Raw genomic sequence first — 10,584 nt, 5'->3', positions numbered from 1 at the left:
TATATACAGCGTGTGTATACAGCCTGGGAGAGTCTCCTCATAGTCACAGTATATAGATATATACCGCGTGTATACAGACTGGAAGATTCTCCTCATAGTCACAGTATATAGATATATACAGCGTGTATACAGCCTGGAAGATTCTCCTCATAGTCACAGTATATAGATATATACAGAGTGTGTATACAGCCTGGGAGAGTCTCCTCATAGTCACAGTATATAGATATATATACAGCGTGTATACAGCCTGGAAGATTCTCCTCATAGTCACAGTATATAGATATATACACAGTGTGTATACAGACCGGAAGATTCTCCTCATAGTCACAGTATATAGATATATACAGAGTGTGTATACAGCCTGGGAGAGTCTCCTCATAGTCACAGTATATAGATATATACACAGTGTGTATACAGACCGGAAGATTCTCCTCATAGTCACAGTATATAGATATATATACAGCGTGTATACAGCCTGGGAGATTCTCCTCATAGTCACAGTATATAGATATATACAGCGTGTGTATACAGCCTGGGAGAGTCTCCTCATAGTCACAGTATATAGATATATACCGCGTGTATACAGACTGGAAGATTCTCCTCATAGTCACAGTATATAGATATATACAGCGTGTATACAGCCTGGAAGATTCTCCTCATAGTCACAGTATATAGATATATACAGAGTGTGTATACAGCCTGGGAGAGTCTCCTCATAGTCACAGTATATAGATATATACAGAGTGTGTATACAGCCTGGGAGAGTCTCCTCATAGTCACAGTATATAGATATATACACAGTGTGTATACAGACCGGAAGATTCTCCTCATAGTCACAGTATATAGATATATATACAGCGTGTATACAGCCTGGGAGATTCTCCTCATAGTCACAGTATATAGATATATACAGCGTGTGTATACAGCCTGGGAGAGTCTCCTCATAGTCACAGTATATAGATATATACAGCGTGTATACAGCCTGGGAGATTCTCCTCATAGTCACAGTATATAGATATATACAGCGTGTATACAGCCTGGGAGATTCTCCTCATAGTCACAGTATTTAGATATATACAGTGTGTATACAGACCGGAAGATTCTCCTCATAGTCACAGTATATAGCTATATACCACGTGTATACAGCCTGGAAGATTCTCCTCATAGTCACAGTATATAGATATATACACAGTGTGTATACAGACCGGAAGATTCTCCTCATAGTCACAGTATATAGATATATACAGAGTGTGTATACAGACCGGAAGATTCTCCTCATAGTCACAGTATATAGATATATACAGAGTGTGTATACAGACCGGAAGATTCTCCTCATAGTCACAGTATATAGATATATACAGTGTGTATACAGACCGGAAGATTCTCCTCATAGTCACAGTATATAGATATATACAGTGTGTATACAGACCGGAAGATTCTCCTCATAGTCACAGTATATAGCTATATACCACGTGTATACAGCCTGGAAGATTCTCCTCATAGTCACAGTATATAGATATATACAGTGTGTATACAGACCGGAAGATTCTCCTCATAGTCACAGTATATAGCTATATACCACGTGTATACAGCCTGGAAGATTCTCCTCATAGTCACAGTATATAGATATATACACAGTGTGTATACAGACCGGAAGATTCTCCTCATAGTCACAGTATATAGATATATACCACGTGTATACAGCCTGGAAGATTCTCCTCATAGTCACAGTATATAGATATATACACAGTGTGTATACAGACCAGAAGATTCTCCTCATAGTCACAGTATATAGATATATACCGCGTGTATACAGACTGGAAGATTCTCCTCATAGTCACAGTATATAGATATATACAGTGTGTATACAGACCGGAAGATTCTCCTCATAGTCACAGTATATAGATATATACACAGTGTGTATACAGACTGGAAGATTCTCCTCATAGTCACAGTATATAGATATATACACAGTGTGTATACAGACCGGAAGATTCTCCTCACAGTCACAGTATATAGATATATACACAGTGTGTATACAGACTGGAAGATTCTCATCATAGTCACAGTATATAGATATATACACAGTGTGTATACAGACCGGAAGATTCTCCTCATAGTCACAGTATATAGATATATACCGCGTGTATACAGACTGGAAGATTCTCCTCATAGTCACAGTATATAGATATATACAGTGTGTATACAGACTGGAAGATTCTCCTCATAGTCACAGTATATAGATATATACACAGTGTGTATACTGACTGGAAGATTCTCCTCATAGTCACAGTATATAGATATATACACAGCGTGTATACAGACTGGAAGATTCTCCTCATAGTCACAGTATATAGATATATACAGCATGTATACAGACCGGAAGATTCTCCTCATAGTCACAGTATATAGATATATACAGCATGTATACAGCCTGGAAGATTTTCCTCATAGTCACAGTATATAGATATATACAGAGTGTATACAGACTGGAAGATTTTCCTCATAGTGATGTATGTATGCTTAATCTATATGGTGGCTTACTTTTTCCTTTATCTGCCTCCTGTTAAGCCCTACTCATACTGATCTTTGTTTATTGATGATTCCAGTACTTGGTTATGCAACACTCAGGAGGGCCAGGGCTGGTATCATGGGTAATATCCGATGTGGCCGGCTTTCAAGGGGGGTCCCTGGGTCCCGAAAGTGCACAAAATCTCCTTTTTGATGTCCCCGATTACCCGCCCCCACGTGATATCTGACAATGACAACAGACAACCAGACTTCGGGGGTAATCGTTGCTTTTCTTTTTACTAGCAGGACAAAGTAATACAAATGTACATATGGAGGAATTCTTCACATACAATACAGTGATCTTTGTAGGCAGTGTCCAATTAAGCAGGTGATGGAGCAGGAATGTTTTGGATAATTTAATTAATAGTTGCTTGAGTAGTAAACTTGTATATATTTATAAAGATGGCCTGTATCCAGGGGGTTCGCCCTCAACAACTGGGTGCACGTATGTAGAAGAGCAAATACAATTTTTCTTAGCAGCGGGAGATTCTCGATTTCTGCCAGACTAGCTATGGGCTTCTTAAATATAGATTTGTCCCAAAGACTTACTTGGACAGAGATATACGTGTGAGGTCCCAGATGTATGGATAAAACAAGTCCATCAACTTCAGCGCTTGTAAGATTAGAGCTTCAGAGGAAACACTCTCTGAGAAGGCTCTTGAAAACAGAGGGAAAGACATCTCTGTTTGCTGTATCCTGATAGTGGGAAACCAATATCCATGTGCTCTGTCTGCTGGCCCTTTCTCTACACAAAAAGCCCCAAGCAAAGCCCACTACCCCCCTCGAGGGGGTTCTAACTCCTCCTCCAGGCCAAATCAAGGGAGCTTGATTGGTCCTGAAGGTCACCTGATTATAATGGACACACCTTCACACTGACAACTCAAATTACAATGGCAAAGTATAGGCAGGTGTAGTTCACAAAAACATCCACAAGATGGCACATGCTCTGGAAAAATAGAAATGAAGGAATGAAGGGGGAGTAAATTTTTACCTTATATGCAAATGTCCATACCATCTCGGTCTGCACGGATTATTAAAGGGAATGAGACTAGCAGTACCGGGACATTACAGTTATATCCGCGATGTGCGGTCTGACTGTTTACAAGAGACGCTCGGCGTCACTAGGCAACATTATTCCTACACCCCTAGAGGCGGGATGCTGCAGACGTCACATGGGATGAGCCCGTCGCTGATTGGGCGCACCCATTAAGTGACGTGTTGATGAGGGGAGGCGTTATGGGTTTATAACCCTTCCTTTTACAGCGCCACTCGCGGCTTACCATTCCAGCCAACCGGGCAGCCACCAAGCCCGTGATTGCCCTAAACCAAAACAAAAAGTTCTCAAAAGCCTCTGAGGAACTGTTAATTCAGTAGAAACGCGTCAGGCAGAATGATATGAATGGCAACCAATGTGCCGTGGATTGTGTGTATGTGGACTTAGAAACAGTATCCCACCACAGTTAGCAAAATCAGTGGAGTTTAGCCTGCCCTAGCTCAGTCTGTGAATCTTCTAGGGGATGTGTGAGAGGTGTTAACACTCTAAGTCCCTCAATTGAGCTAGCAGGTTATCTTAGCCAGCTATTTATTCATAGGCTAGTGTTAAACTAACATCTAAGTGGGCTAATTATACGTATGGGATACAGGGTATATGTATTGGAGGGAATAGGTTTCAATTGACAAATAAAGGGATAGAGAATATAAAATCTACACTCTTTTCCCAGTCTCGAGTGTTACCTATATATTTCCCATCTGTGTTTATGTAGCAATCTATGTGAATGCCAGAGATTGTCTGAATAATTGGCTTATTTAGCCCTGGGTGTGAGAGATATTTTTATCCGCATACAAAGAAACATTACACACACACACCACCTACACAATGAACTTTTAATTTATACATTTTTGATAACATTGTGACTTTTAAAGAGTATTAATAAAAGTTAAATTTTAATTGTACTTAAATCCTCGAGTATTTCCTAATTTTTGGTGAATGACATTCAGTACACATACCTTTAATTTATTATATGTTTGTTTAAATTTTTTTTTTTTTTCGGGCTTCTAATAGATTGTCAGACATGGCAGGATTTTTGTCTGGGACTATTGATCATAGCAAATGGTTGAGTGAGACTAAGGAGGTCTTTTCTGAGGAAGATTTACCTCAACAATTTTTCAGGCCCCCCAACAATTCAAGGTTTTTATCAGGTATATGAATTTGGAAATGCAGTGAACTGCTTTAATTTTTCAGGCCCCCCTAAAATTCCAGGCTTTTTCCAGCTCTATATGATCTAGTCACTGTTGTGTATTCCGGCTATTCTGTGTGCGGACAGCCAACAATGAACGCTGTTTCTCCGCTATATATGAACTTGTATCTGTTGTGTATCCCTGTTTTCCAGCGTCCGAGGAAAACTGGACTGATGTCCCTACAGTGTATAGCTCTGAGCTGCTGGTTTTCTTCTTTAGTTCTTGCCTGCCTATCTGAAGCTAATCGCTATCTCGCCCTCAGCAGATGTTTCACTCCCTACCTCTGACTGCTAAAATGGCGAATAGGGCGGCGGCCGTTCTTATGAATAGGAGGTCACATGTTTTCAGCAGCCAATGGGTTTTATCAATTATTTTCACTGCCTCCGTTATTGTAGTTCCTGTCCCACCTCCCCTGCGCAGTTATTGGTGCAAAAAACGCACCAGGAAAGGTGGGAGGGGACACAAATTTTTACTGTGTATGCGGCCTGGTATTCGATTGTGAACGAATACATAGAACGCCATGATATTCGATCAAATACCTATTCAATCGAATGGCGTTCGCTCATCTCTAATGATGTCCTTATTGTGGTCGGGTTATCTTCTCATACATGTAGTGTCCTCCTGATAACCAGCCATGATGTCCTTATTGTGGTCGGGTAATCTTCTCATACATGTAGTGTCCTCCTGATAACCAGCCATGATGTCCTTATTGTGGTCAGGTTATCTTCTCATACATGTAGTGTCCTCCTAATAACCAGCCATGATGTCCTTATTGTGGTCGGGTTATCTTCTCATACATGTAGTGTCCTTCTGATAACCCCCATGATGTCCTTATTGTGGTCTGGTTATCTTCTCATACATGTAGTGTCCTCCTGATAACCAGCCATGATGTCCTTATTGTGGTCTGGTTATCTTCTCATACATGTAGTGTCCTCCTGATAACCCCCATGATGTCCTTATTGTGGCCGGGTTATCTTCTCATACATGTAGTGTCCTCCTGATAACCAGCCATGATGTCCTTATTGTGGTCAGGTTATCTTCTCATACATGTAGTGTCCTCCTGATAACCAGCCATGATGTCCTTATTGTGGTCAGGTTATCTTCTCATACATGTAGTGTCCTCCTGATAACCAGCCATGATGTCCTTATTGTGGTCAGGTTATCTTCTCATACATGTAGTGTCCTCCTAATAACCAGCCATGATGTCCTTATTGTGGTCGGGTTATCTTCTCATACATGTAGTGTCCTTCTGATAACCCCCATGATGTCCTTATTGTGGTCTGGTTATCTTCTCATACATGTAGTGTCCTCCTGATAACCAGCCATGATGTCCTTATTGTGGTCTGGTTATCTTCTCATACATGTAGTGTCCTCCTGATAACCCCCATGATGTCCTTATTGTGGCCGGGTTATCTTCTCATACATGTAGTGTCCTCCTGATAACCAGCCATGATGTCCTTATTGTGGTCAGGTTATCTTCTCATACATGTAGTGTCCTCCTGATAACCAGCCATGATGTCCTTATTGTGGTCAGGTTATCTTCTCATACATGTAGTGTCCTCCTGATAACCAGCCATGATGTCCTTATTGTGGTCAGGTTATCTTCTCATACATGTAGTGTCCTCCTGATAACCAGCCATGATGTCCTTATTGTGGTCTGGTTATCTTCTCATACATGTAGTGTCCTCCTGATAACCAGCCATGATGTCCTTATTGTGGTCAGGTTATCTTCTCATACATGTAGTGTCCTCCTGATAACCAACCATGATGTCCTTATTGTGGTCGGGTTATCTTCTCATACATGTAGTTTCCCCTCCTGATAACCAGCCATGATGTCCTTATTGTGGTCAGGTTATCTTCTCATACATGTAGTGTCCTCCTGATAACCAGCCATGATGTCCTTATTGTGGTCAGGTTATCTTCTCATACATGTAGTGTCCTTCTGATAACCCCCATGATGTCCTTATTGTGGTCTGGTTATCTTCTCATACATGTAGTGTCCCCTCCTGATAACCAGCCATGATGTCCTTATTGTGGTCAGGTTATCTTCTCATACATGTAGTGTCCCCTCCTGATAACCAGCCATGATGTCCTTATTGTGGTCAGGTTATCTTCTCATACATGTAGTGTCCTCCTGATAACCAGCCATGATGTCCTTATTATTGTGGTCGGGTTATCTTCTCATACATGTAGTGTCCCCTCCTGATAACCAGCCATGATGTCCTTATTGTGGTCAGGTTATCTTCTCATACATGTAGTGTCCTCCTGATAACCAGCCATGATGTCCTTATTATTGTGGTCGGGTTATCTTCTCATACATGCAGTGTCCCCTCCTGATAACCAGTCATGATGTCCTTATTGTGGTCGGGTTATCTTCTCATACATGTAGTGTCCTCCTGATATCCAGCCATGATGTCCTTATTGTGGTCAGGTTATCTTCTCATACATGTGGTGTCCTCCTGATAACCAGCCATGATGTCCTTATTGTGGTCAGGTTATCTTCTCATACATGTAGTGTCCTCCTGAAAACCAGCCATGATGTCCTTATTGTGGTCAGATTATCTTCTCATACATGTAGTGTCCTCCTGATAACCAGCCATGATGTCCTTATTGTGGTCAGGTTATCTTCTCATACATGTAGTGTCCTCCTGATAACCCCCATGATGTCCTTATTGTGGCCGGGTTATCTTCTCATACATGTAGTGTCCTTCTGATAACCCCCATGATGTCCTTATTGTGGTCAGGTTATCTTCTCATACATGTAGTGTCCTTCTGATAACCTCCATGATGTCCTTATTGTGGTCTGGTTATCTTCTCATACATGTAGTGTCCTCCTGATAACCAGCCATGATGTCCTTATTGTGGTCAGGTTATCTTCTCATACATGTAGTGTCCCCTCCTGATAACCAGCCATGATGTCCTTATTGTGGTCGGGTTATCTTCTCATACATGTAGTGTCCTCCTGATAACCAGCCATGATGTCCTTATTATTGTGGTCGGGTTATCTTCTCATACATGTAGTGTCCCCTCCTGATAACCAGCCATGATGTCCTTATTGTGGTCAGGTTATCTTCTCATACATGTAGTGTCCTCCTGATAACCCCATGATGTCCTTATTGTGGTCAGGTTATCTTCTCATACATGTAGTTTCCCCTCCTGATAACCAGCCATGATGTCCTTATTGTGGTCAGGTTATCTTCTCATACATGTAGTGTCCTCTCCTGATAACCAGCCATGATGTCCTTATTGTGGTCAGGTTATCTTCTCATACATGTAGCATCCTCCTGATAACCAGCCATGATGTCCTTATTGTGGTCGGGTTATCTTCTCATACATGTAGTGTCCTCCTGATAACCAGCCATGATGTCCTTATTGTGGTCAGGTTATCTTCTCATACATGTAGTGTCCTCCTGATAACCAGCCATGATGTCCTTATTGTGGTCAGGTTATCTTCTCATACATGTAGTGTCCTCCTGATAACCAGCCATGATGTCCTTATTGTGGTCAGGTTATCTTCTCATACATGTAGTGTCCTCCTGATAACCCCCATGATGTCCTTATTGTGGCCGGGTTATCTTCTCATACATGTAGTGTCCTTCTGATAACCCCCATGATGTCCTTATTGTGGTCTGGTTATCTTCTCATACATGTAGTGTCCTTCTGATAACCAGCCATGATGTCCTTATTGTGGTCAGGTTATCTTCTCATACATGTAGTGTCCTCCTGATAACCAGCCATGATGTACTTATTGTGGTCAGGTTATCTTCTCATACATGTAGTGTCCTCCTGATAACCAGCCATGATGTCCTTATTGTGGTCAGGTTATCTTCTCATACATGTAGTGTCCCCTCCTGATAACCAGCCATGATGTCCTTATTGTGGTCAGGTTATCTTCTCATACATGTAGTGTCCTCTCCTGATAACCAGCCATGATGTCCTTATTGTGGTCAGGTTATCTTCTCATACATGTAGCATCCTCCTGATAACCAGCCATGATGTCCTTATTGTGGTCGGGTTATCTTCTCATACATGTAGTGTCCTCCTGATAACCAGCCATGATGTCCTTATTGTGGTCAGGTTATCTTCTCATACATGTAGTGTCCTCCTGATAACCAGCCATGATGTACTTATTGTGGTCAGGTTATCTTCTCATACATGTAGTGTCCTCCTGATAACCAGCCATGATGTCCTTATTGTGGTCAGGTTATCTTCTCATACATGTAGTGTCCCCTCCTGATAACCAGCCATGATGTCCTTATTGTGGTCAGGTTATCTTCTCATACATGTAGTGTCCTCCTGATAACCAGCCATGATGTCCTTATTATTGTGGTCGGGTTATCTTCTCATACATGTAATGTCCCCTCCTGATAACCAGCCATGATGTCCTTATTGTGGTCAGGTTATCTTCTCATACATGTAGTGTCCTCCTGATAACCAGCCATGATGTCCTTATTATTGTGGTCGGGTTATCTTCTCATACATGTAGTGTCCCCTCCTGATAACCAGCCATGATGTCCTTATTGTGGTCAGGTTATCTTCTCATACATGTAGTGTCCTCGTGATAACCAGCCATGATGTCCTTATTATTGTGGTCGGGTTATCTTCTCATACATGCAGTGTCCCCTCCTGATAAACAGCCATGATGTCCTTATTGTGGTCGGGTTATCTTCTCATACATGTAGTGTCCTCCTGATATCCAGCCATGATGTCCTTATTGTGGTCAGGTTATCTTCTCCTACATGTAGTGTCCTCCTGATAACCAGCCATGATGTCCTTATTATTGTGGTCGGGTTATCTTCTCATACATGTAGTGTCCTCCTGATAACCAGCCATGATGTCCTCATTGTGGTCAGGTTATCTTCTCATACATGTAGTGTCCTCCTGATGACCCGCCATGATGTCCTTATTGTGGTCAGGTTATCTTCTCATACATGTAGTGTCCTCCTGATAACCAGCCATGATGTCCTTATTGTGGTCGGGTTATCTTCTCATACATGTAGTGTCCTCCTGATAACCAGCCATGATGTCCTTATTGTGGTCGGGTTATCTTCTCCTACATGTAATGTCCTCCTGATAACCAGCCATGATGTCCTTATTATTGTGGTCGGGTTATCTTCTTATACATGTAGTGTCCTCTCCTGATAACCAGCCATGGTGTCCTTATTGTGGTTGGGTTATCTTCTCATACATGTAGTGTCCTCCTGATAACCAGCCATGATGTCCTTATTGTGGTCGGGTTATCTTCTCATACATGTAGTGTCCTCCTGATAACCAGCCATGATGTCCTTATTGTGGTCTGGTTATCTTCTCATACATGTATTGTCCTCCTGATAACCAGCCATGATGTCCTTATTGTGGTCGGGTTATCTTCTCATACATGTAGTGTCCTCCTGATAACCAGCCATGATGTCCTTATTGTGGTCGGGTTATCTTCTCATACATGTAGTGTCCTCCTGATAACCAGCCATGATGTCCTTATTGTGGTCGGGTTATCTTCTCATACATGTAGTGTCCTCCTGATAACCAGCCATGATGTCCTTATTGTGGTCGGGTTATCTTCTCATACATGTAGTGTCCTCCTGATAACCAGCCATGATGTCCTTATTATTGTGGTCGGGTTATCTTCTCATACATGTAGTGTCCTCCTGATAACCAGCCATGATGTCCTTATTGTGGTCGGGTTATCTTCTCATACATGTAGTGTCCTCCTGATAACCAGCCATGATGTCCTTATTGTGGTCGGGTTATCTTCTCATACATGTAGTGTCCCCTCCT

This window comes from Leptodactylus fuscus, unplaced genomic scaffold (assembly GCF_031893055.1).
Source record: "Leptodactylus fuscus isolate aLepFus1 unplaced genomic scaffold, aLepFus1.hap2 HAP2_SCAFFOLD_237, whole genome shotgun sequence".
Taxonomy (NCBI): Eukaryota; Metazoa; Chordata; class Amphibia; order Anura; family Leptodactylidae; genus Leptodactylus; species Leptodactylus fuscus.
Note: the sequence above shows the minus strand (reverse complement) of the source record.